Raw genomic sequence first — 26142 nt, 5'->3', positions numbered from 1 at the left:
GAGGTATTATTATTATTAGAGCATATAACACTCTGAAAGTCAACTAGTAGACAATGTGAGTGTATTTTCTAAGGCAACCAACTAGTGTCATGAAACTTCTCACTTGACAGAAAAAAATAACATCCTACATATGAGGGGTAGGTGTGCTTTCTGCTTTGTGGAGTCTCAATCTACCCCATAAGGAAAATACATTTAATAGGTTTGGCCATTCCCATCCCAATCACAAATATCAGACTATAGTTTTGAAACACACACATTTTGTTTAAAGTGGATATAAAAAAAAGTCGAAACATCCTCATAAAATTGATGGTTTTTGAAATGTAAAGACAGAAATAACAACGATGTAAATGTCAGACTTTTTCCCTCTGTCATTTTACAACAAACATAAAACCTGAGGAACAAAATAAAAACAGATAGTTAATTATAAGAAACATTTGAAATAATAATAATAAAAAAAAAGCATGACATTGAATTGGCAGGCTTTCTGTGGAGAATCACTATTGTTTTTTTGGTTATGATTGGTGGTGATGATGTTAATGTACGTAGAGAAGTATTATGACAATCACATTACCTCTCATTATGAGAGACAGAGTGATAGTTTTGCTTCTTTATAAAGGAGATAAGAAAACTGTAAAAAATTGGGAACTAATAACATAGCTTAATATTGATCATAAGATTGTTGCTAAGATAATTGCAAATAGTACAGGACATGTGATTGATAAAATTATAGAGTAGGAGCAGATGTCTGCTGTGCTTGGTAGACAGATTACACTTGATTTCTTTCAGTGATGTGATTTTTCTCATGTAAAGAAATAGGACAACATGTTACAGATGCAACTACAGACTTCACTTAGAATTCTTAAGATGGAATTGTTCATGAATTTTTGTTTAGTGTTTTGGAAAGAATGTTTAAAAAATATCTTGTAGTGTATTAATATTTTCTAGTGAAATTAGTATAGATATTATATTCACTCTTGTTGTAAACAAGATATAGGGGTCAAGTTATCAAGCTCCGTACGGAGTCTGGTTCTCCCGTGTTTCCTGCGAGCCTTCAGGCTATGAATTAACTCTATAGGAACAGTACCTTAGATAAAGCAGGTATGAAGGGTGTCCAAAGATTAACAGCTAACCCATCTCTTGCCTCACATATGAAATATATATTATTACATATATATGGGTACAGGGATTTAGGGTTAATTATCCTTCTCAGAGCAGTAATATATAATTCTCAATCTCCCCTGCTGGCACAGGGAGACAGAGAATTTCCATTGGCTTTGGGATATGTGACAAGTGTTTGACACATAGTTAACATAGATTAAATGTGGGGAAGGATACAAGAACATATCAAAGCAGTCTAACACCAATGTTAGGTGTCATAGTAACTCCTGTAGTAGTAAATCATAAAATAAAAATACACTTTAGTACACAACAACAATAGAGTTCTCCTCAACTAGGGACAAAGTGTATAACTAAACATTATTAGCATCTACAATTCTACAAATTTTAGCTCTAAACTATCAAGTCAGGTTTAATGATAAATACTAGTTGGTTATCCTATGCCTGATCTTATGCAAGCTAGCATGAGCCATTGATGAATGTCCCTATAACATACAGTGTCCCTCAGATAGTGGTCTGCTTTCAAATAAAAGTCCCCAAGAACGTGCAAGTCGCAATGTAGGAGATCAAAACTGTGTTGAAAGCTTTGCATAGGTATTACTTCGATTATTTGCCAGCAGTACCTAGTTACAAGCACACAGAAATATTCTCTCTTCTCCAGGCAATCACTTGTAACATTATTTCCTAAGGGCTGTTCCTCAGCATATCTTAGACTGCAGCCCTCCAATATAAAGTAGCTCTATTTGTGTTCCTTATGCTCACTACTGATGGTGGGAAGGAGAGTTGAGGGCTAACACTATGTGAAAATAGCATAAGTAGATATCCTGAGTGTGTCTTCTGACTGTGTAGTGTTCATTAACAAGAAAATCAAAGTTCTTCATGTGAGTTAAGAGACTGTTCCATGGCTTGGGCTCCCATATAGAGCTTACACTAGTGTCACGTGGGCGACCTCCATGTCGGTGAGAAGTAGTGTTCAGACAAAAATCTGGATCTGTGCTGGTATATGCACAATGGTGTTGTCAGTGGGCTGTGACACTTACTGGGTAGTGATGTTGCGAATTGTTCGCCGGCGAATAGTTCCCGGCGAACATAGCTTGTTCACGTTCGCAGCGGCGGGCGAATATATGCGACGTTCGATCCGTCCCCTATTCGTCATCATTGAGTAAACTTTGACCCTGTATCTCACAGTCTGCAGACACATTTCAGCCAATCAGCAGCAGACACTCCCTCCCAGACCCTCCCAGCTCCTGGACAGCAGCCATTTTAGATTCATTCGGAAGCTGCATTGTTAGTGAGAGGAGGGACAGTGTAGTTGCTGATGATTTCATAGGAAAATTGATAGCTAGGCTAGTCCTGAAGGACTTATCTGATCTCTGCTGTAAGGACAGCACCCCAAAAAGCCCTTTTTAGGGCTAGAACATTTTTTTTTTTGCCTGTGTAATTTTGACTGTGAAACATCAGTCTGCTAGTGTAATCTAATTGCAGTTGCCTGCCTGCAGTGCCACCACTCATATCTGTTGTAACAGTAGTGTAAATTAAAAAAAAAAAAACTTTTTTGACTGTGAAACATCAGTCTGCTAGTGTATTCTAATAGCAGTTGCCTGCCTGCCAGCGTGTGTGCCAGGCCCACTTGCCAACTAGTGCCACCACTCACATCTGTTGTAACAGTAGTGTAAATTTAAAAAAAAAACTTTTTTGACTGTGAAACATCAATCTGCTAGTGTAATCTAATTGCAGTTGCCTGCCTGCCAGCGTGTGTGCCAGGCCCACTTGCCAACTAGTTCCACCACTCATATCTGTTGTAACAGCAGTGTAAATTTAAAAAAAAATAACTTTTTTCACTGTGAAACATCAGTCTGCTAGTGTAATCTAATAGCAGTTGCCTGCCTGCCAGCGTGTGTGCCAGGCACACTTGCCAACTAGTGCTACCACTCATATCTTTGGAACAGTAGTGTAAATTTCAACAACAAAAAAATTGACTGTGAAACATCAGTCTGCTAGTGTAATCTAATTGCAGTTGCCTGCCTGCCAGCATGTGTGCCAGGCCAACTTGCCAACTAGTGCCACCACTCATATCTGTTGTAACAGAAGTGTCAATTTAAAAAAAAAAAACTTTTTTGACTGTCAAACATCAGTCTGCTAGTATAATCTAATTGCAGTTGCCTGCCTGCCTGCCAGCGTGTGTGCCAGGCCCACTTGCCAACAAGTGCCACCACTCATATCTGTTGTAACAGAAGTGTCAATTTAAAAAAAAAAAACTTTTTTGACTGTGAAACATCAGTCTGCTAGTGTAATCTAATAGCAGTTGCCTGCCTGCCTGCCAGCGTTTGTGCCAGGCACATTTGCCAACTAGTGCCACCACTCATATCTGTTGTAACAGTAGGGTAAATTTAAAAATAAAAACTTTTTTGACTGTGAAACATCAGTTTGCTAGTGTAATCTAATTGCAGTAGCCTGCCTGCCAGCGTGTGTGCCAGGCCCACTTGCCAACTAGTGCCACCACTCATATCTGTTGTAACAGTAGTGTACATTTAAAAAAAAAAAAAACTTTTTTGACTGTGAAACATCAGTCTGCTAGTGTAATCTAATAGCAGTTGCCTGCCTGCCTGCCAGCGTTTGTGCCAGGCACATTTGCCAACTAGTGCCACCACTCATATCTGTTGTAACAGTAGGGTAAATTTAAAAATAAAAACTTTTTTGACTGTGAAACATCAGTCTGCTAGTGTAATCTAATTGCAGTTGCCTGCCTGCCAGTGTGTGTGCCAGGCCCACTTGCCAACTAGTGCCACCAATCATATCTGTTGTAACAGTAGTGTACATTTAAAAAAAAAAAAAAACTTTTTTGACTGTGAAACATCAGTTTGCTAGTGTAATCTAATTGCAGTAGCCTGCCTGCCAGCGTGTGTGCCAGGCCCACTTGCCAACTAGTGCCACCACTCATATCTGTTGTAACAGTAGTGTACATTTAAAAAAAAAAAACTTTTTTGACTGTTAAACATCAGTCTGCTAGTGTAATCTAATAGCAGTTGCCTGCCTGCCTGCCAGCGTTTGTGCCAGGCCCATTTGCCAACTAGTGCCACCACTCATATCTGTTGTAACAGTAGTGTAAATTTAAAAATAAAAACTTTTTTGACTGTGAAAAATCAGTCTGCTAGTGTAATCTAATTGCAGTTGCCTGCCTGCCAGCGTGTGTGCCAGGCCCACTAGCCAACTACTGCACCACTCATATCTGTTGTAACAGTAGTGTAAATTTAAAAAAAAAAAACTTTTTTGACTGTGAAACATCAGTCTGCTAGTGTAATCTAATTGCAGTTGCCTGCCTGCCAGCATGTGTGCCAGCCCACTTGCCAAGTAGTGCCACCACTCATATCTGTTGTAACAGTAGTGTACATTTTTTTAAAAAAAAAATGTTTTGACTGTGAAACATCAGTTTGCTAGTGTAATCTAATTGCAGTAGCCTGCCTGCCAGCGTGTGTGCCAGGCCCACTTGCCAACTAGTGCCACCACTCATATCTGTTGTAACAGTAGTGTACATTTTAAAAAAAAAAACTTTTTTGACTGTGAAACATCAGTCTGCTAGTGTAATCTAATAGCAGTTGCCTGCCAGCGTTTGTGCCAGGCCCATTTGCCAACTAGTGCCACCACTCATATCTGTTGTAACAGTAGTGTAAATTTAAAAATAAAAACTTTTTTGACTGTGAAAAATCAGTCTGCTAGTGTAATCTAATTGCAGTTGCCTGCCTGCCAGCGTGTGTGCCAGGCCCACTAGCCAACTACTGCCACCACTCATATCTGTTGTAACAGTAGTGTAAATTTAAAAAAAAAAAACTTTTTTGACTGTGAAACATCAGTCTGCTAGTGTAATCTAATTGCAGTTGCCTGCCTGCCAGCATGTGTGCCAGCCCACTTGCCAAGTAGTGCCACCACTCATATCTGTTGTAACAGTAGTGTAAATTTAAAAAAAAAAACTTTTTTGACTGTGAAACATCAGTCTGCTAGTGTAATCTAATTGCAGTTGCCTGCCTGCCAGTGTGTGTGCCAGGCCCACTTGCCAACAAGTGCCACCACTCATATCTGTTGTAACAGTAGTGTACATTTTTTTTTTAAAAAAAACTTTTTTGACTGTGAAACATCAGTCTGCTAGTGTAATCTAATAGCAGTTGCCTGCCTGCCTGCCAGCGTTTGTGCCAGGCCCATTAGCCAACTAGTGCCACCACTCATATCTGTTGTAACAGTAGTGTAAATTTAAAAATAAAAATGTTTTTGACTGTGAAAAATCAGTCTGCTAGTGTAATCTAATTGCAGTTGCCTGCCTGCCAGTGTGTGTGCCAGGCCCACTAGCCAACTACTGCCACCACTCATATCTGTTGTAACAGTAGTGTAAATTTAAAAAAAAAAAAACTTTTTTGACTGTGAAACATCAGTCTGCTAGTGTAATCTAATTGCAGTTGCCTGCCTGCCAGCATGTGTGCCAGGCCCACTTGCCAACTAGTGCCACCACTCATATCTGTTGTAACAGTAGTGTAAATTTAAAAAAAAAACTTTTTTGACTGTGAAACATCAGTCTGCTAGTGTAATCTAATTGCAGTTGCCTGCCTGCCAGTGTGTGTGCCAGGCCCACTTGCCAACTAGTGCCACCACTCATATCTGTTGTAACAGTAGTGTACATTTTTAAAAAAACAAAAAATTTTGACTGTGAAACATCAGTCTGCTAGTGTAATCTAATAGCAGTTGCCTGCCTGCCTGCCTGCCAGCGTTTGTGCCAGGCCCATTTGCCAACTAGTGCCACCACTCATATCTGTTGTAACAGTAGTGTAAATTTAAAAAAAAAAAAAATTTTTGACTGTGAAACATCAGTCTGCTAGTGTAATCTAATTGCAGTTGCCTGCCTGCCAGCATGTGTGCCAGCCCACTTGCCAAGTAGTGCCACCACTCATATCTGTTGTAACAGTAGTGTAAATTTTAAAAAAAAAACTTTTTTGACTGTGAAACATCAGTCTGCGAGTGTAATCTAATTGCAGTTGCCTGCCTGCCAGCATGTGTACCAGGCCCACTTGCCAACTAGTGCCACCACTCATATCTGTTGTAACAGTAGTGTAAATTTAAAAATAAAAACTTTTTTGACTGTGAAAAATCAGTCTGCTAGTGTAATCTAATTGCAGTTGCCTGCCTGCCAGCGTGTGTGCCAGGCCCACTAGCCAACTACTGCCACCACTCATATCTGTTGTAACAGTAGTGTAAATTTAAAAAAAAAAAACTTTTGTGACTGTGAAACATCAGTCTGCTAGTGTAATCTAATTGCAGTTGCCTGCCTGCCAGCATGTGTGCTAGCCCACTTGCCAAGTAGTGCCACCACTCATATCTGTTGTAACAGTAGTGTACATTTTTTTAAAAAAAAACTTTTTTGACTGTGAAACATCAGTTTGCTAGTGTAATCTAATTGCAGTAGCCTGCCAGCCAGCATGTGTGCCAGGCCCACTTGCCAACTAGTGTCACCACTCATATCTGTTGTAACAGTAGTGTACATTTAAAAAAAAAAAAACTTTTTTGACTGTGAAACATCAGTCTGCTAGTGTAATCTAATAGCAGTTGCCTGCCAGCGTTTGTGCCAGGCCCATTTGCCAACTAGTGCCACCACTCATATCTGTTGTAACAGTAGTGTAAATTTAAAAATAAAAACTTTTTTGACTGTGAAAAATCAGTCTGCTAGTGTAATCTAATTGCAGTTGCCTGCCTGCCAGCGTGTGTGCCAGGCCCACTAGCCAACTACTGCCACCACTCATATCTGTTGTAACAGTAGTGTAAATTTAAAAAAAAAAAAACTTTTGTGACTGTGAAACATCAGTCTGCTAGTGTAATCTAATTGCAGTTGCCTGCCTGCCAGCATGTGTGCCAGCCCACTTGCCAAGTAGTGCCACCACTCATATCTGTTGTAACAGTAGTGTACATTTTTTTTTAAAAAAACTTTTTTGACTGTAAAACATCAGTTTGCTAGTGTAATCTAATTGCAGTAGCCTGCCTGCCAGCATGTGTGCCAGGCCCACTTGCCAACTAGTGCCACCACTCATATCTGTTGTAACAGTAGTGTACATTTAAAAAAAAAAAACTTTTTGACTGTGAAACATCAGTCTGCTAGTGTAATCTAATAGCAGTTGCCTGCCAGTGTTTGTGCCAGGCCCATTTGCCAACTAGTGCCACCACTCATATCTGTTGTAACAGTAGTGTAAATTTAAAAATAAAAACTTTTTTGACTGTGAAAAATCAGTCTGCTAGTGTAATCTAATTGCAGTTGCCTGCCTGCCAGCGTGTGTGCCAGGCCCACTAGCCAACTACTGCCACCACTCATATCTGTTGTAACAGTAGTGTAAATTTAAAAAAAAAAAACTTTTTTGACTGTGAAACATCAGTCTGCTAGTGTAATCTAATAGCAGTTGCCTGCCTGCCAGCGTGTGTGACAGGCCCACTTGCCAACTAGTGCCACCACTCATATCTGCTGTAACAGTAGTGTAAATTTAAAAAAAAAAAAACTTTTTTGACTGTGAAACATCAGTCTGCTAGTGTAATCTAATTGCAATTGCCTGCCTGCCAGTGTGTGTGCCAGGCCCACTTGCCAACTAGTGCCACCACTCATATCTGTTGTAACAGTAGTGTCATTTTAAAAAAAAAAAACTTTTTTGACTGTGAAAAATCAGTCTGCTAGTGTAATCTAATTGCAGTTGCCTGCCTGCCAGTGTGTGTGCCAGGCCCACTTGCCAACAAGTGCCACCACTCATATCTGTTGTAACAGTAGTGTACATTTTAAAAAAAAAAAAACTTTTTTGACTGTGAAACATCAGTCTGCTAATGTAATCTAATAGCAGTTGCCTGCCTGCCTGCCAGTGTTTGTGCCAGGCCCATTTGCCAACTAGTGCCACCACTCATATCTGTTGTAACAGTAGTGTAAATTTAAAAATAAAAACGTTTTTTGACTGTGAAAAATCAGTCTGCTAGTGTAATCTAATTGCAGTTGCCTGCCTGCCAGTGTGTGTGCCAGGCCCACTAGCCAACTACTGCCACCACTCATATCTGTTGTAACATTAGTGTAAATTTAAAAAAAAAAACTTTTTTGACTGTGAAACATCAGTCTGCTAGTGTAATCTAATTGCAGTTGCCTGCCTGCCAGCATGTGTGCCAGGCCCACTTGCCAACTAGTGCCACCACTCATATCTGTTGTAACAGAAGTGTAAATTTAAAAAAAAAAAAACTTTTTTGACTGTGAAACATCAGTCTGCTAGTGTAATCTAATAGCAGTTGCCTGCCTGCCTGCCTGCCAGCGTTTGTGCCAGGCCCATTTGCCAACTAGTGCCACCACTCATATCTGTTGTAACAGTAGTGTAAATTTAAAAATAAAAACTTTTTTGACTGTGAAAAATCAGTCTGCTAGTGTAATCTAATTGCAGTTGCCTGCCAGCCAGCATGTGTGCCAGGCCCACTTGCCAACTAGTGTCACCACTCATATCTGTTGTAACAGTAGTGTACATTTAAAAAAAAAAAAACTTTTTTGACTGTGAAACATCAGTCTGCTAGTGTAATCTAATAGCAGTTGCCTGCCAGCGTTTGTGCCAGGCCCATTTGCCAACTAGTGCCACCACTCATATCTGTTGTAACAGTAGTGTAAATTTAAAAATAAAAACTTTTTTGACTGTGAAAAATCAGTCTGCTAGTGTAATCTAATTGCAGTTGCCTGCCTGCCAGCGTGTGTGCCAGGCCCACTAGCCAACTACTGCCACCACTCATATCTGTTGTAACAGTAGTGTAAATTTAAAAAAAAAAAAAACTTTTGTGACTGTGAAACATCAGTCTGCTAGTGTAATCTAATTGCAGTTGCCTGCCTGCCAGCATGTGTGCCAGCCCACTTGCCAAGTAGTGCCACCACTCATATCTGTTGTAACAGTAGTGTACATTTTTTTTTAAAAAAACTTTTTTGACTGTAAAACATCAGTTTGCTAGTGTAATCTAATTGCAGTAGCCTGCCTGCCAGCATGTGTGCCAGGCCCACTTGCCAACTAGTGCCACCACTCATATCTGTTGTAACAGTAGTGTACATTTAAAAAAAAAAAACTTTTTGACTGTGAAACATCAGTCTGCTAGTGTAATCTAATAGCAGTTGCCTGCCAGTGTTTGTGCCAGGCCCATTTGCCAACTAGTGCCACCACTCATATCTGTTGTAACAGTAGTGTAAATTTAAAAATAAAAACTTTTTTGACTGTGAAAAATCAGTCTGCTAGTGTAATCTAATTGCAGTTGCCTGCCTGCCAGCGTGTGTGCCAGGCCCACTAGCCAACTACTGCCACCACTCATATCTGTTGTAACAGTAGTGTAAATTTAAAAAAAAAAAACTTTTTTGACTGTGAAACATCAGTCTGCTAGTGTAATCTAATAGCAGTTGCCTGCCTGCCAGCGTGTGTGACAGGCCCACTTGCCAACTAGTGCCACCACTCATATCTGCTGTAACAGTAGTGTAAATTTAAAAAAAAAAAAACTTTTTTGACTGTGAAACATCAGTCTGCTAGTGTAATCTAATTGCAATTGCCTGCCTGCCAGTGTGTGTGCCAGGCCCACTTGCCAACTAGTGCCACCACTCATATCTGTTGTAACAGTAGTGTCATTTTAAAAAAAAAAAACTTTTTTGACTGTGAAAAATCAGTCTGCTAGTGTAATCTAATTGCAGTTGCCTGCCTGCCAGTGTGTGTGCCAGGCCCACTTGCCAACAAGTGCCACCACTCATATCTGTTGTAACAGTAGTGTACATTTTAAAAAAAAAAAAACTTTTTTGACTGTGAAACATCAGTCTGCTAATGTAATCTAATAGCAGTTGCCTGCCTGCCTGCCAGTGTTTGTGCCAGGCCCATTTGCCAACTAGTGCCACCACTCATATCTGTTGTAACAGTAGTGTAAATTTAAAAATAAAAACGTTTTTTGACTGTGAAAAATCAGTCTGCTAGTGTAATCTAATTGCAGTTGCCTGCCTGCCAGTGTGTGTGCCAGGCCCACTAGCCAACTACTGCCACCACTCATATCTGTTGTAACATTAGTGTAAATTTAAAAAAAAAAACTTTTTTGACTGTGAAACATCAGTCTGCTAGTGTAATCTAATTGCAGTTGCCTGCCTGCCAGCATGTGTGCCAGGCCCACTTGCCAACTAGTGCCACCACTCATATCTGTTGTAACAGAAGTGTAAATTTAAAAAAAAAAAAACTTTTTTGACTGTGAAACATCAGTCTGCTAGTGTAATCTAATAGCAGTTGCCTGCCTGCCTGCCTGCCAGCGTTTGTGCCAGGCCCATTTGCCAACTAGTGCCACCACTCATATCTGTTGTAACAGTAGTGTAAATTTAAAAATAAAAACTTTTTTGACTGTGAAAAATCAGTCTGCTAGTGTAATCTAATTGCAGTTGCCTGCCTGCCAGCATGTGTGCAAGGCCCACTTGCCAACTAGTGCCACCACTCATATCTGTTGTAACAGTAGTGTAAATTTAAAAAAAAAAACATTTTGACTGTGAAACATCAGTCTGCTAGTGTAATCTAATAGCAGTTGCCTGCCTGCCTGCCTGCCAGTGTTTCTGCCAGGCCCATTTGCCAACTAGTGCCACCACTCATATCTGTTGTAACAGTAGTGTAAATTTAAAAATAAAAAAGTTTTTGACTGTGAAAAATCAGTCTGCTAGTGTAATCTAATTGCAGTTGCCTGCCTGCCAGTGTGTGTGCCAGGCCCATTAGCCAACTACTGCCACCACTCATATCTGTTGTAACAGTAGTGTAAATTTAAAAAAAAAAAACTTTTTTGACTGTGAAACATCAGTCTGCTAGTGTAATCTAATTGCAGTTGCCTGCCTGCCAGCATGTGTGCCAGGCCCACTTGCCAACTAGTGCCACCACTCATATCTGTTGTAACAGTAGTGTACATTTAAAAAAAAAAAACTTTTTTGACTGTGAAACATCAGTCTGCTAGTGTAATCTAATTGCAGTTGCCTGCCTGCCAGTGTGTGTGCCAGGCCCACTTGCCAACTAGTGCCACCACTCATATCTGTTGTAACAGAAGTGTACATTTTTTAAAAAAAATTTTCTTTTGACTGTGAAACATCAGTCTGCTAGTGTAATCTAATAGCAGTTGCCTGCCTGCCTGCCAGCGTTTGTGCCAGGCCCATTTGCCAACTAGTGCCACCACTCATATCTGTTGTAACAGTAGTGTAAATTTAAAAATAAAAACGTTTTTGACTGTGAAAAATCAGTCTGCTAGTGTAATCTAATTGCAGTTGCCTGCCTGCCAGTGTGTGTGCCAGGCCCATTAGCTAACTACTGCCACCACTCATATCTGTTGTAACAGTAGTGTAAATTTAAAAAAAAAAAACTTTTTTGACTGTGAAACATCAGTCTGCTAGTGTAATCTAATTGCAGTTGCCTGCCTGCCAGCATGTGTGCCAGGCCCACTTGCCAACTAGTGCCACCACTCATATATGTTGTAACAGTAGTGTACATTTAAAAAAAAAAAACTTTTTTGACTGTGAAACATCAGTCTGCTAGTGTAATCTAATTGCAGTTGCCTGCCTGCCAGTGTGTGTGCCAGGCCCACTTGCCAACTAGTGCCACCACTCATATCTGTTGTAACAGAAGTGTACATTTTTTTAAAAAAAAAATTTTTTGACTGTGAAACATCAGTCTGCTAGTGTAATCTAATAGCAGTTGCCTGCCTGCCTGCCAGCGTTTGTGCCAGGCCCATTTGCCAACTAGTGCCACCACTCATATCTGTTGTAACAGTAGTGTAAATTTAAAAATAAAAACTTTTTTGACTGTGAAACATCAGTCTGCTAGTGTAATCTAATTGCAGTTGCCTGCCTGCCAGCGTGTGTGCCAGGCCCACTAGCCAACTACTGCCACCACTCATATCTGTTGTAACAGTAGTGTAAATTTAAAAAAAAGAAACTTTTTTGACTGTGAAACATCAGTCTGCTAGTGTAATCTAATTGCAGTTGCCTGCCTGCCAGCATGTGTGCCAGGCCCACTTGCCAACTAGTGCCACCACTCATATCTGTTGTAACAGTAGTGTAAATTTAAAAAAAAAAAACATTTTGACTGTGAAACATCAGTCTGCTAGTTTAATCTAATAGCAGTTGCCTGCCTGCCAGCGTGTGTGCCAGGCCCACTTGCCAACTAGTGCCACCACTCATATCTGTTGTAACAGTAGTGTACATTTAAAAAAAAAACTTTTTTGACTGTGAAACATCAGTCTGCTAGTGTAATCTAATAGCAGTTGCCTGCCTGCCAGCGTGTGTGACAGGCCCACTTGCCAACTAGTGCCACCACTCATATCTGCTGTAACAGTAGTGTAAATTTAAAAAAAAAAACTTTTTTGACTGTGAAACATCAGTCTGCTAGTGTAATCTAATTGCAATTGCCTGCCTGCCAGTGTGTGTGCCAGGCCCACTTGCCAAATAGTGCCACCACTCATATCTGTTGTAACAGTAGTGTCATTTTTAAAAAAAAAAAACTTTTTTGACTGTGAAACATCAGTCTGCTAGTGTAATCTAATTGCAGTTGCCTGCCTGCCAGTGTGTGTGCCAGGCCCTCTTGCCAACAAGTGCCACCACTCATATCTGTTGTAACATTAGTGTACATTTAAAAAAAACAAAAACTTTTTTGACCGTGAAACATCAGTCTGCTAGTGTAATCTAATAGCAGTTGCCTGGCTGCCTGCCAGCATTTGTGCCAGGCCCATTTGCCAACTAGTGCCACCACTTATATCTGTTGTAACAGTAGTGTAAATTTAAAAATAAAAACGTTTTTGACTGTGAAAAATCAGTCTGCTAGTGTAATCTAATTGCAGTTGCCTGCCTGCCTGCCAGTGTGTGTGCCCACTAGCCAACTACTGCCACCACTCATATCTGTTGTAACAGTAGTGTAAATTTTTTAAAAAAAAAACTTTTTTGACTGTGAAACATCAGTCTGCTAGTGTAATCTAATTGCAGTTGCCTGCCTGCCAGCATGTGTGCCAGGCCCACTTGCCAACTAGTGCCACCACTCATATCTGTTGTAACAGTAGTGTAAATTTAAAAAAAAAAAACTTTTTTGACTGTGAAACATCAGTCTGCTAGTGTAATCTAATTGCAGTTGCCTGCCTGCCAGTGTGTGTGCCAGGCCCACTTGCCAACTAGTGCCACCACTCATATCTGTTGTAACAGTAGTGTAAATTTTTAAAAAAAAAAAAAAATTTTTGACTGTGAAACATCAGTCTGCTAGTGTAATCTAATTGCAGTAGCCTGCCTGCCTGCCAGCGTGTGTGCCAGGCCCACTTGCCAACTAGTGCCACCACTCATATCTGTTGTAACAGTAGTGTACATTTTTTTTAAAAAAAACTTTTTTGACTGTGAAACATCAGTCTGCTAGTGTAATCTAATAGCAGTTGCCTGCCTGCCTGCCAGCGTTTGTGCCAGGCCCATTTGCAAACTAGTGCCACCACTCATATCTGTTGTAACAGTAGTGTAAATTTAAAAATAAAAACTTTTTTTGACTGTGAAACATCAGTCTGCTAGTGTAATCTAATTGCAGTTGCCTGCCTGCCAGCGTGTGTGCCAGGCCCACTTGCAAACTAGTGCCACCACTCATATTTGTTATAACAGTAGTGTACGTTTAAAAAAAAAAAAACTTTTTTGACTGTGAAACATCAGTTTGCTAGTGTAATCTAATTGCAGTAGCCTGCCTGCCAGCGTGTGTGCCAGGCCCACTTGCCAACAAGTGCCACCACTCATATCTGATGTAACAGTAGTGTACATTTTTAAAAAAAAAACTTTTTTGACTGTGAAACATCAGTCTGCTAGTGTAATCTAATTGCAGTTGCCTGCCTGCCAGCATGTGTGCCAGCCCACTTGCCAACTAGTGCCACCACTCATATCTGTTGTAACAGTAGTGTAAATTTAAAAACAAAAACTTTTTTTGACTGTGAAACATCAGTCTGCTAGTGTAATCTAATTGCAGTTGCCTGCCTGCCAGCATGTGTGCCAGGCCCACTTGCCAACTAGTGCCACCACTCATATCTGTTGTAACAGTAGTGTAAATTAAAAATTAAAACTTTTTTGACTGTGAAATATCAGTCTGCTAGTGTAATCTAATAGCAGTTGCCTGCCTGCCAGCGTGTGTGCCAGGCCCACTTGCCAACTAGTGCCATCACTCATATCTGTTGTAACAGTAGTGTAAATTTAAAAAAAAACTTTTTTGACTGTAAAACATCAGTCTGCTAGTGTAATCTAATTGCAGTTGCCTGCCTGCCAGCATGTGTGCCAGGCCCACTTGCCAACTAGTACCACCACCACTCATATCTGTTGTAACAGTAGTGTAAATTTAAATAAAAAAAAACTTTTTTGACTGTGAAACATCAGTCTGCTAGTGTAATCTAATAGCAGTTGCCTGCCTGCCAGCGTGTGTGCCAGGCCCACTTGCCAACTAGTGCCACCACTCATATCTGTTGTAACAGTAGTGTAAATTTAAAAAAAAAAACTTTTTTGACTGTGAAACATCAGTCTGCTAGTGTAATCTAATAGCAGTTGCCTGCCAGCGTGTGTGCCAGGCCTACTTGCCAACTAGTGCCACCACTCATATCTGTTGTAACAGTAGTGTAAATTTAAAAAAACAAAAACTTTTTTGACTGTGAAACATCAGTCTGCTAGTGTAATCTAATTGCAGTTGTCTGCCTGCCTGCCTGCCTGCCTGCCAGCGTGTGTGCCAGGCCACTTGTTAACTAGTGCCACCACTCATATCTGTTGTAACAGTAGTGTAAATTTAAAAAAAAAACTTTTTTGACTGTGAAACATCAGTCTGCTAGTGTAATCTAATTGCAGTTGCCTGCCTGCCAGCGTGTGTGCCAGGCCCACTTGCCAACTAGTGCCACCACTCATATCTGTTGTAACAGTAGTGTAAATTAAAAAAAACAACTTTTTTGACTGTGAAACATCAGTCTGCTAGTGTAATCTAATAGCAGTTGCCTGCCTGCCAGCGTGTGTGCCAGGCCCACTTGCCAACTAGTGCCACCACTCATATCTGTTGTAACAGTAGTGTAAATTTAAAAAAAAAAAAAACTTTTTTGACTGTGAAACATCAGTCTGCTAGTGTAATCTAATAGCAGTTGCCTGCCTGCCAGCGTGTGTGCCAGGCCCACTTGCCAACTAGTGCCACCACTCATATCTGTTGTAACAGTAGTGTAAATTTTAAAAAAAAAACTTTTTTGACTGTGAAACATCAGTCTGCTAGTGTAATCTAATAGCAGTTGCCTGCCTGCCAGCGTGTGTGCCAGGCCCACTTGCCAACTAGTGCCACCACTCATATCTGTTGTAACAGTAGTGTAAATTTAAAAAAAAAAAACTTTTTTGACTGTGAGACATCAGTCTGCTAGTGTAATCTAATTGCAGTTGCCTGCCTGCCAGTGTGTGTGCCAGGTCCACTTGCCAACTAGTGCCACCACTCATATCTGTTGTAACAGTAGTGTAAATTTTTAAAAAAAACCTTTTTTGACTGTGAAACATCAGTTTGCTAGTGTAATCTAATTGCAGTAGCCTCCCTGCCAGCGTGTGTGCCAGGCCCACTTGCCAACTAGTGCCACCACTCATATCTGTTGTAACAGTAGTGTACATTTTTTAAAAAAAAACTTTTTTGACTGTGAAACATCAGTATGCTAGTGTAATCTAATAGCAGTTGCCTGCCTGCCTGCCAGCATTTGTGCCAGGCCCATTTGCCAACTAGTGCCACCACTCATATCTGTTGTAACAGTAGTGTACATTTTTTTAAAAAAAACTTTTTTGATTGTGAAACATCAGTCTGCTAGTGTAATCTAATTGCAGTTGCCTGCCTGCCAGCGTGTGTGCCAGGCCCACTTGCCAACTAGTGCCACCACTCATATCTGTTGTAACAGTAGTGTAAATTAAAAAAAACAACTTTTTTGACTGTGAAACATCAGTCTGCTAGTGTAATCTAATAGCAGTTGCCTGCCTGCCAGCGTGTGTGCCAGGCCCACTTGCCAACTAGTGCCACCACTCATATCTGTTGTAACAGTAGTGTAAATTTAAAAAAAAACTTTTTTGACTGTGAAACATCAGTCTGCTAGTGTAATCTAATTGCAGTTGCCTGCCTGCCAGCATGTGTGCCAGGCCCACTTGCCAACTAGTGCCACCACTCATATCTGTTGTAACAGTAGTGTAAATTTAAAAAAAAAAAAAACTTTTTTGACTGTGAAACATCAGTCTGCTAGTGTAATCTAATAGCAGTTGCCTGCCTGCCAGCGTGTGTGCCAGGCCCACTTGCCAACTAGTGCCACCACTCATATCTGTTGTAACAGTAGTGTAAATTTTAAAAAAAAAACTTTTTTGACTGTGAAACATCAGTCTGCTAGTGTAATCTAATAGCAGTTGCCTGCCTGCCAGCGTGTGTGCCAGGCCCACTTGCCAACTAGTGCCACCACTCATATCTGTTGTAACAGTAGTGTAAATTTAAAAAAAAAAAACTTTTTTGACTGTGAGACATCAGTCTGCTAGTGTAATCTAATTGCAGTTGCCTGCCTGCCAGTGTGTGTGCCAGGTCCACTTGCCAACTAGTGCCACCACTCATATCTGTTGTAACAGTAGTGTAAATTTTTAAAAAAAACCTTTTTTGACTGTGAAACATCAGTTTGCTAGTGTAATCTAATTGCAGTAGCCTCCCTGCCAGCGTGTGTGCCAGGCCCACTTGCCAACTAGTGCCACCACTCATATCTGTTGTAACAGTAGTGTACATTTTTTTAAAAAAAACTTTTTTGACTGTGAAACATCAGTATGCTAGTGTAATCTAATAGCAGTTGCCTGCCTGCCTGCCAGCATTTGTGCCAGGCCCATTTGCCAACTAGTGCCACCACTCATATCTGTTGTAACAGTAGTGTAAATTTAAAAATAAAAACTTTTTTGACTGTGAAACATCAGTCTGCTAGTGTAATCTAATTGCAGTTGACTGCCTGCCAGCGTGTGTGCCAGGCCCACTTGCCAACTAGTGTCACCACTCATATCTGTTATAACAGTAGTGTACATTTAAAAAAAAACTTTTTTGACTGTGAAACATCAGTTTGCTAGTATAATCTAATTGCAGTAGCCTGCCTGCCAGCGTGTGTGCCAGGTCCACTTGCCAACAAGTGCCACCACTCATATCTGTTGTAACAGTAGTGTACATTTTTTTTAAAAAAACTTTTTTGACTGTGAAACATCAGTCTGCTAGTGTAATCTAATTGCAGTTGCCTGCCTGCCAGCATGTGTGCCAGGCCCACTTGCCAACTAGTGCCACCACTCATATCTGTTGTAACAGTAGTGTAAATTAAAAAAAAAACTTTTTTGACTGTGAAACATCAGTCTGCTAGTGTAATCTAATAACAGTTGCCTGCCTGCCAGCGTGTGTGCCAGGCCCACTTGCCAACTAGTGCCACCACTCATATCTGTTGTAACAGTAGTGTAAATTAAAAAAAAAAAACTTTTTTAACTGTGAAACATCAGTCTGCTAGTGTAATCTAATTGCAGTTGCCTGCCTGCCAGCATGTGTGCCAGCCCACTTGCCAAGTAGTGCCACCACTCATATCTGTTGTAACAGTAGTGTAAATTTAAAAAAAAAAAAAACTTTTTTGACTGTGAAACATCAGTCTGCTAGTGTAATCTAATTGCAGTTGTCTGCCTGCCTGCCTGCCTGCCAGCATGTGTGCCAGGCCACTTGTTAACTAGTGCCACCACTCATATCTGTTGTAACAGTAGTGTAAATTTTTAAAAAAAACTTTTTTGACTGTGAAACATCAGTCTGCTAGTGTAATCTAATTGCAGTTGCCTGCCTGCCAGTGTGTGTGCCAGGCCCACTTGCCAACAAGTTCCACCACTCATATCTGTTGTAACAGTAGTGTACAATTTTTAAAAAAAAACTTTTTTGACTGTGAAACATCAGTCTGCTAGTGTAATCTAATAGCAGTTGCCTGCCTGCCTCCCAGCATTTGTTCCAGGCCCATTTGCCAACTAGTGCCACCACTCATATCTGTTGTAACAGTAGTGTACATTTAAAAAAAAAAAAAAAAACTTTTTTGACTGTGAAACATCAGTTTGCTAGTGTAATCTAATTGCAGTTGCCTGTCTGCCAGCGTGTGTGCCAGGCCCACTTGCCAACTAGTGCCACCACTCATATCTGTTGTAACAGTAGTGTAAATAAAAAAAAAAACCTTTTTTGACTGTGAAACATCAGTCTGGTAGTGTAATCTAATTGCAGTTGCCTGCCTGCCAGCATGTGTGGCAGGCCCACTTGCCAACTAGTGCCACCATTCATATCTGTTGTAACAGTAGTGTAAATTTAAAAAAAAAACTTTTTTGACTGTGAAACATCAGTCTGCTAGTTTAATCTAATAGCAGTTGCCTGCCTGCCAGCGTTTGTGCCAGGCCCACTTGCCAACTAGTGCCACCACTCATATCTGTTGTAACAGTAGTGTAAATTTAAAAAAAAAACTTTTTTGACTGTGAAACATCAGTCTGCTAGTGTAATCTAATTGCAGTTGCCTGCCTGCCAGTGTGTGTGCCAGGCCCACTTGCCAACTAGTGCCACCACTCATATCTGTTGTAACAGTAGTGTAATTTTTTTTAAAAAAAACTTTTTTGACTGTGAAACATCAGTCTGCTAATGTAATCTAATAGCAGTTGCCTGCCTGCCAGCGTGTGTGCCAGGCCCACTTGCCAACTAGTGCCACCACTCATATCTGTTGTAACAGTAGTGTAAATTTAAAAAAAAACTTTTTTGACTGTGAAACATCAGTCTGCTAGTGTAATCTAATTGCAGTTGCCTGCCTGCCAGCATGTGTGCCAGGCCCACTTGCCAACTAGTGCCACCCCTCATATCTGTTGTAACAGTAGTGTAAATTTAAAAAAAAAAAAACTTTTTTGACTGTGAAACATCAGTCTGCTAGTGTAATCTAATAGCAGTTGCCTGCCTGCCAGCGTGTGTGCCAGGCCCACTTGCCAACTAGTGCCACCACTCATATCTGTTGTAACAGTAGTGTAAATTTTAAAAAAAAACTTTTTTGACTGTGAAACATCAGTCTGGTAGTGTAATCTAATTGCAGTTTCCTGCCTGCCTGCCTGCCAGCGTGTGTGCCAGGCCCACTTGTTAACTAGTGCCACCACTCATATCTGTTGTAACAGTAGTGTAAATTTAAAAAAAAAAAAATATTTTGACTGTGAAACATCAGTCTGCTAGTGTAATCAAATTGCAGTTGCCTGCCTGCCAGCGTGTGTGCCAGGCCCACTTGCCAACTAGTGCCACCACTCATATCTGGTGTAACAGTAGTGTAAATTTAAAAATAAAAACTTTTTTGACTGTGAAACATCAGTCTGCTTGTGTAATCTAATTGCAGTTGCCTGCTTGCCAGCGTGTGTGCCAGGCTCACAGCGTATACTGTGCCCACTTGCCCAGTGGCACCACTCATATCTTGTTTAATAGTAGTGTAAGTGTACATTTAAAAAAAAATAAACTTTTTTGACTGTGAAACATCAGTCTGCTTTTTTGTGTCAGGCTCACAGCGTATACTGTGCCCACTTGCCCAGTGCCACCACTCATATCTTGTTTAATAGTAGTGTAAGTGTACATTTTAAAAAAAAATGACAGGCAGAGGCAGGCCACCCTGCAGGTGCCGTCGTGGTGCTGTGATTCCCTTTGACCCTACAATAATGCCCAGTGTTCAGAGGCCACATACCATGAACGCGAAAAGTTCTGAGGAGGACCTAGTTGACTGGCTAACACAGGACACCCAATCTTCTTCAGCTTCTGCTCGGAACCTTGACGCACCATCCACCTCCAGCTTAGCTTCGGGCACCTCTCAAGTGACCATTTGCCCGCCTGCCACCACCACCAACACTAGCACCACAGCTGCTTCACTTGATCTGTAAGAGGAGTTATTGACACATCAGTTTGAAGAAATGAGTGATGCGCAACCATCATTGACAGAGGATGTAGATAACAGTGATATGTCTCAGTCAGGCAGCATTACAGACATGGACGTACGGTGTGATGATGATGATGTTGTACCCGCTGCTGCTTCCTTTGTTGATTTGTCAGATACAAGTGAAGCGGTTGATGATGATGCATCCGTGGATGTCACGTGGGTGCCCGCTAGAAGAGAAGAAGAAGAGGGGAAAAGTTCATATGGGGAGACAGAGAGGAGGAGGAGGATACGAGTTGGAAGCAGGGGGAGGTCGTCGCAAGGAGCTAGTGGCACAGTCACACAGCATGCATCTGCACCCGGGGTCAGCCAGACAGCACACCAATCAATGCATGCTGTTGCCACTGCCAGAATGCCGTCATCGTAGAGCTCAGCAGTGTGGCATTTTTTGTGTGTGTCTGCCTCTGACAACAGCGATGTCATTTGCAACCTGTGCCAAAAGAAACTGAGTCGTGGAAAGTCCAACACCCACCTAGGTACAACTGCTTTGCGAAAGCACGTGATCTCACATCACAAAAGCCGATGGGATGAACACATGAGTAGAAGCAGCACACAAACTCAAAGCCACCATCCTCCTCCTGGTCCAGCATCTTCAGCCACATCAACCACTGCTGTCCTCCTTGCCCCCTCTCAACCATCCGCCACTTTGTCTCTCTTCCGTAGCAGTTCCTGCTCATCTGCCCACAGTCAGGTGTCTGTCAAGAACATGTTTGAGCGTAAGAAGCCAATGTCCCAAAGTCACCCCCTTGCCCGGCGTCTGACAGCTGGCTTGTCTGAACTCTTAGCCCGCCAGCTTTTACCATACAAGCTGGTGGAGTCTGAGGCATTCAAAAAATTTGTAGCTATTGGGACACCGCAGTGGAAGGTACCCAGCCGAAATTTCTTTGCACAAAAGGCAATCCCCAACCTGTACTCGATTGTGCGAAAGGAAGTAATGGCATGTCTTGCACTCAGTGTTGGGGCAAGGGGCCATCTGACCACTGATAGCTGGTCTGCAAAGCATGGTCAGGGCAGGTATATCACCTACACTGCACATTGGGTAAACCTGCTGACGGCTGCCAAGCATGGAATGCCTGGCTCTGCAGAGGAGTAGAGGAGGTGCTGCCACCTCCTCTACTCCTCCTTCGCCATTCTCTTCCATAACCTCCTCAGCTGAGTCCTCTTCTGCTGCTGCGTCTTGCTCCACATCAGCAGCACCCCCCCCAGCTCCCCAGGTACTATTCCACATCCCGGATACGGCAGTGTCACGCCGTCTTGGGGTTGACTTGCCTGAGAGCAGAGAGTCACACCGCAGCAGCACTCCTCTCCACCCTGAATGCACAGGTGGATCAGTGGCTGACTCCGCACCAACTGGAGATCGGCAAAGTAATTTGTTGGCGGCATTGAAATTGGGCAAGTTGACACATGTGCCGTGCATGACACATGTGTGTAATCTGATTGTACAATGCTTTGTGCATAAGTACCCAGGCTTACAGGACGTCCTGAAGCAGTCCAGGAAGGTGTGTGGCCATTTCAGGCATTCCTACATGGCCATGGCGCACTTGTCAGATATCCAGCGGCGAAACAACCTGCCAGTGAGGTGCTTGATTTGCGACAGCCCGACACGTTGGAATTCAACACTCCTAATGTTCGACCGCCTGCTCCAACAAGAAAAAGCCGTTAACGAGTATTTGTATGACCGGGGTGCTAGGACAGCCTCTGCGGAGCTGGGGATTTTTTAGCCACGTTACTGGGCGCTCATGCGCAATGCCTGTAGGCTCATGCGTCATTTTGAGGAGGTGACAAAACCTAGTCAGTTGCACTGAAGGCACCATCAGCGACATCATACCATTTGTTTTCTTCCTGGAGCATGCCCTGCGAAGAGTGCTGGATCAGGCCGTAGATGAGCGTGAAGAGGAAGAGTTGTGGTCACCATCACCACCAGAAACAGCCTTATCAGCATCGCTTGCTGGACCTGCGGCAACGCTGGAAGAGGATTGTGAGGCAGAGGGGTCAGAGGAGGAATGTGGCTTTGAGGAGGAGGAGGAAGACCAACCACAACAGGCATCCCAGGGTGCTCGTTGTCACCTATCTGGTACCCGTGGTGTTGTACATGGCTGGGGGGAAGAAGATACCTTCAGTGAGATCACTGAGGACGAGGAACGGGACATGAGTAGCTCGGCATCCAACCTTCTGCAAATGGTGTCTTTCATGCTGTCGTGCCTGTTGAGTGACCCTCATATAAAAAAGCTGACGGAGAAGGACCTGTACTGGGTGTCCACGCTACTAGACCCCCGATATAAGCATAAAGTGCCTGAAATGTTACCAAATTCCCGCAAGTCGGAAAGGATGCAGCAGTTCCAAAATAAATTAAAAAGTATGCTTTACACAGCGTATAAGGGTGATGTCACAGCACAACGGGAATCTAACAGGAAAAGAGGTGAAAGTAATCCTCCGACTCCCATGACCACGCCGGCAAGGACAGGACGCTTTACAGACGTGTTGTTGATGGAGGACATGCGGAGCTTTTTAACTCCTATGCATCGCCACAGCCCTTCGGGGTCCACCCTCAGAGAACGACTCGACCGACAGGTAGCAGACTATCTCGCCTTAACTGCAGATCTCGACACTCTGAGGAGCGATGAACCCCTTGACTACTGGGTGTGCAGGCTTGACCTGTGCCCTGAGCTATCCCAATTTGCGATAGAACTTCTGGCCTGCCCAGCTTCAAGTGTCCTGTCAGAAAGGACCTTCAGTGCAGCAGGAGGTATTGTCACTGAGAAGAGAAGTCGCCTAGGTCAAAAAAGTCTAGATTACCTCACCTTTATTTAGATGAATGAGGGATGGATCCCGAAGGGACTGACATTGGGCGATACATTCGAGTAAAAAAGGCCTGATGAGATGATCTGCCTTGGGCTATAAATGGTCCACAAGCTGCTGTATGTTATCTTCGAATGCCGGATGACTTGCGTGACTTTTGCTCCACCAACTAGGGTTCAAGCCACAATGTTTTAGGGCACTTTCTGCCTGGGAAACAAACATCAATTTTTCTTGCGGCTGCTACAGCAGCGGCTGCAACAATACCTAATTTTTCAGGCATGTGTACATGCCTAATTTTTCAGGCCTCTGGTGCTGCACTGTGGCTTCAAAATACAAAACAAAAAAAAGGCACGTAACAGGGATTAAAGTGATAGGAATAGTACTGCTTAACACACCACTCCTATCTGGTGGCACATTAGATTGCACGCGCAGTGCCCCAATATTTGAAGTAGGAGGACCGACCAAGCATCTTTTTCCATCTCCCGGTTCCTAAAATCCATGCCATATACACGTCCCCTGATAGGGGACATAACAGGGATTAAAGTGATAAGAATAGTACTACTTAACACACCACTCATATCTGGTGGCACAGTAGATTGCATGTGCAGTGCCCCAAATTTGAAGTAGGAGGACCGACCAAGCATCTTTTTCCATCTCCCGGTTCCTAAAATCGATGCCATATACAAGTCCCCTGATAGGGGACATTACAGGGATTAAACTGATAAGAATAGTACTACTTAACACACCACTCCTATCTGGTGGCACAGTAGATTGCATGCGCAGTGCCCCAAATTTGAAGTAGGAGGACCGACCAAGCATCTTTTTCCATCTCCCGGTACCTAAAATCCATGCCATATACATGTCTCCTGATAGGGGATGTAACAGGGATTAAACTGATAAGAATAGTACTACTTAACACACCACTCATATCTGGTGGCACAGTAGATTGCATGCCGTGCTCTGACAAAATGCAGAAGGACATTTGGCAGATGGACATTTGGCAGATGGACATTTGGCCGACAGGCAGAAAGCAAAAGAATGTTCCGATTTCGGCCGAGGGCAGATACGTTCCAGAGTGCTCTGTTCTAATCAGAGCCTCGGGCGCCGCAACTGCCTCTGGGAACCTTACCATGGGTCCTAGACCACACGTCTTGTAATTCTCTGTCTGGGAAATTATCTATCTATCAAATCTATCTATTGATCTATCAAATCTATCTATCTATCTATCTATCTATCTATCATATCTATCAAATGTATCTATTGCATCTATTGATCTATATATCTAATCTATCTATCTATCAAATCTATCTATCTCGTGGCAATGGGGAGTTTGCGGTTGTGCAAATGGACTGTTTGTGGTTGTTTGCGGTGCGTTAAACGGGGAGTTCGGTCTGTCACTGTGAAGCGGGCGTAACCCTTACACTACCTGATTGAAACAACATCATACCTGATGTTTTAAAGCACGTTATTCCAAACAATTTAGGAATGTTAGGTGATTTATGCCCTTTATGGATTAAAACCAGACTCTGCATCAACTATGTAATTTTCCGTGGGAGTTTTGCCATGGATCCCCCTCCGGCATACCACAGTCCAGGTGTTAGTACCCTTGAAACAACTTTTCCATCACTATTGTGGCCAGAAAGAGTCCCTGTGTGTTTTAAAATTCGCCTGCCTATTGAAGTCAATGGCGGTTTGCCCGGTTTGGTCATTCGCGAACACTTGCGGAAGTTCGCGTCCGCCGTTCGCGAACGGAAAATTTTAAGTTCGCGACATCACTATTACCGGGTGCTCCCTGTGTCCCCAGAGATCTGGCTGTGTGTGATCCGGTAGGTCTGGCCAGGTATGAGCAGAAGACCTGTTCCACGCTGTTCTGTATCGTACATAAATTGCAAGTGCATAACGGGTGGTAACCGCACAGCATGAAGGCCCAGCTGCAGCAGAGTGGTCTCTTCTCAGGCTATTCGTTCACCAGAGCATCTGTCTCCCATCAGGATACACTATTCCAAGAGTAGGTCAGATTTCAGGAGTCTCCGTTAGCTTGAAACACTAATTTACCCAACTAAAGCCTGTTTTTACTCAGAGCTCCACATAAATGCATCTGCTTTCCTTCCCAGTTAGCTCTGCCCCCTCTCTTTTTATATGTATGCAAATTGCTCTTGGGTCTCCCTAAGAGTAATGGGGAAAACCAGACGTGGACTCCTTGCACACATGCCCTTAAAGAGATGCAACTGCACCTCACTGACGAAGTCCAAAGAAGGCTGAAATGATCATCTGGGGTTGTTTCTCTTGTTCAGAGAGGAATTGTCTGGTATTTCGACGCTGGACTGTCATTGGGCAGCATCAGACTGATATGCCACAGGATATTTTTTCTCTGTGAAAAGGCATACGGCTAGATTACGAGTTTTTGTCGATAAGGCTTGCGGTGCTAACGAGCCTTTTTTTCCCACCGCTCCCTTAAGACAATGCTGGTATTACAGGTTTTTTTAAACCTGCCGTTAGCCGCAAAAAGGTGAGCGTAGAGCGAAATTTAGCTCCACATCTCACCTCAATACCATCGTTGCTTAAGTTAGCGGTAAGCTGGCTAAATGTGCTCGTGCACAACTTCCCTATAGGAAACAATGGGGCTGAGCTGGCTGAAAAAAAGCAGCGTTCAGCTCCTAACGCAGCCCCATTGTTTCCTATGGGGAAAGGAATTTTATGACTGAACCTAACACCTTAACATGAACCCCGAGTCTAAACACCCCTAATCTTACACTTATTAACCCCTAATCTGCCGCCCCCGCTATCACTGACACCTGCATTATATTACTAACCCCTAATCTGCTGCTCCGGACACTGCCGCCACCTACAGTATCCCTATGAACCCCTAATCTACTGCCCCCAACATCGCGGATACCTACATTATATTTATTAACCCCTAATCTGCCCCCCAACGTCACCGCAACGAGTGGACCTCATCTCATCCTATCCGGGAAGAAGAGGTCCTCCAAGCAGCAGAAGTCTTCATCCAGGCGGCATCTTCTATCTTCATCCATCTGGAGTGGAGCAGATCCATCTTCAATCCAGCCTACGCAGAGCCATCCTCTTCCATCGACGTTCTAACGAAGAATGGACGTTCCTTTAAATGACGTCATCCAATATGGCGTCCCCTGAATTCCGATTGGCTGATAGGATTCTATCAGCCAATTGGAATTAAGGTAAGAAATATCCTATTGGCTG

The sequence above is a fragment of the Bombina bombina genome, chromosome 5 (genome assembly GCF_027579735.1).
Source record: "Bombina bombina isolate aBomBom1 chromosome 5, aBomBom1.pri, whole genome shotgun sequence".
In the NCBI taxonomy this organism is placed as follows: Eukaryota; Metazoa; Chordata; class Amphibia; order Anura; family Bombinatoridae; genus Bombina; species Bombina bombina.
The sequence above is the reverse complement of the archived record's forward strand: the minus strand, read 5'-3'. Positions refer to the sequence as shown.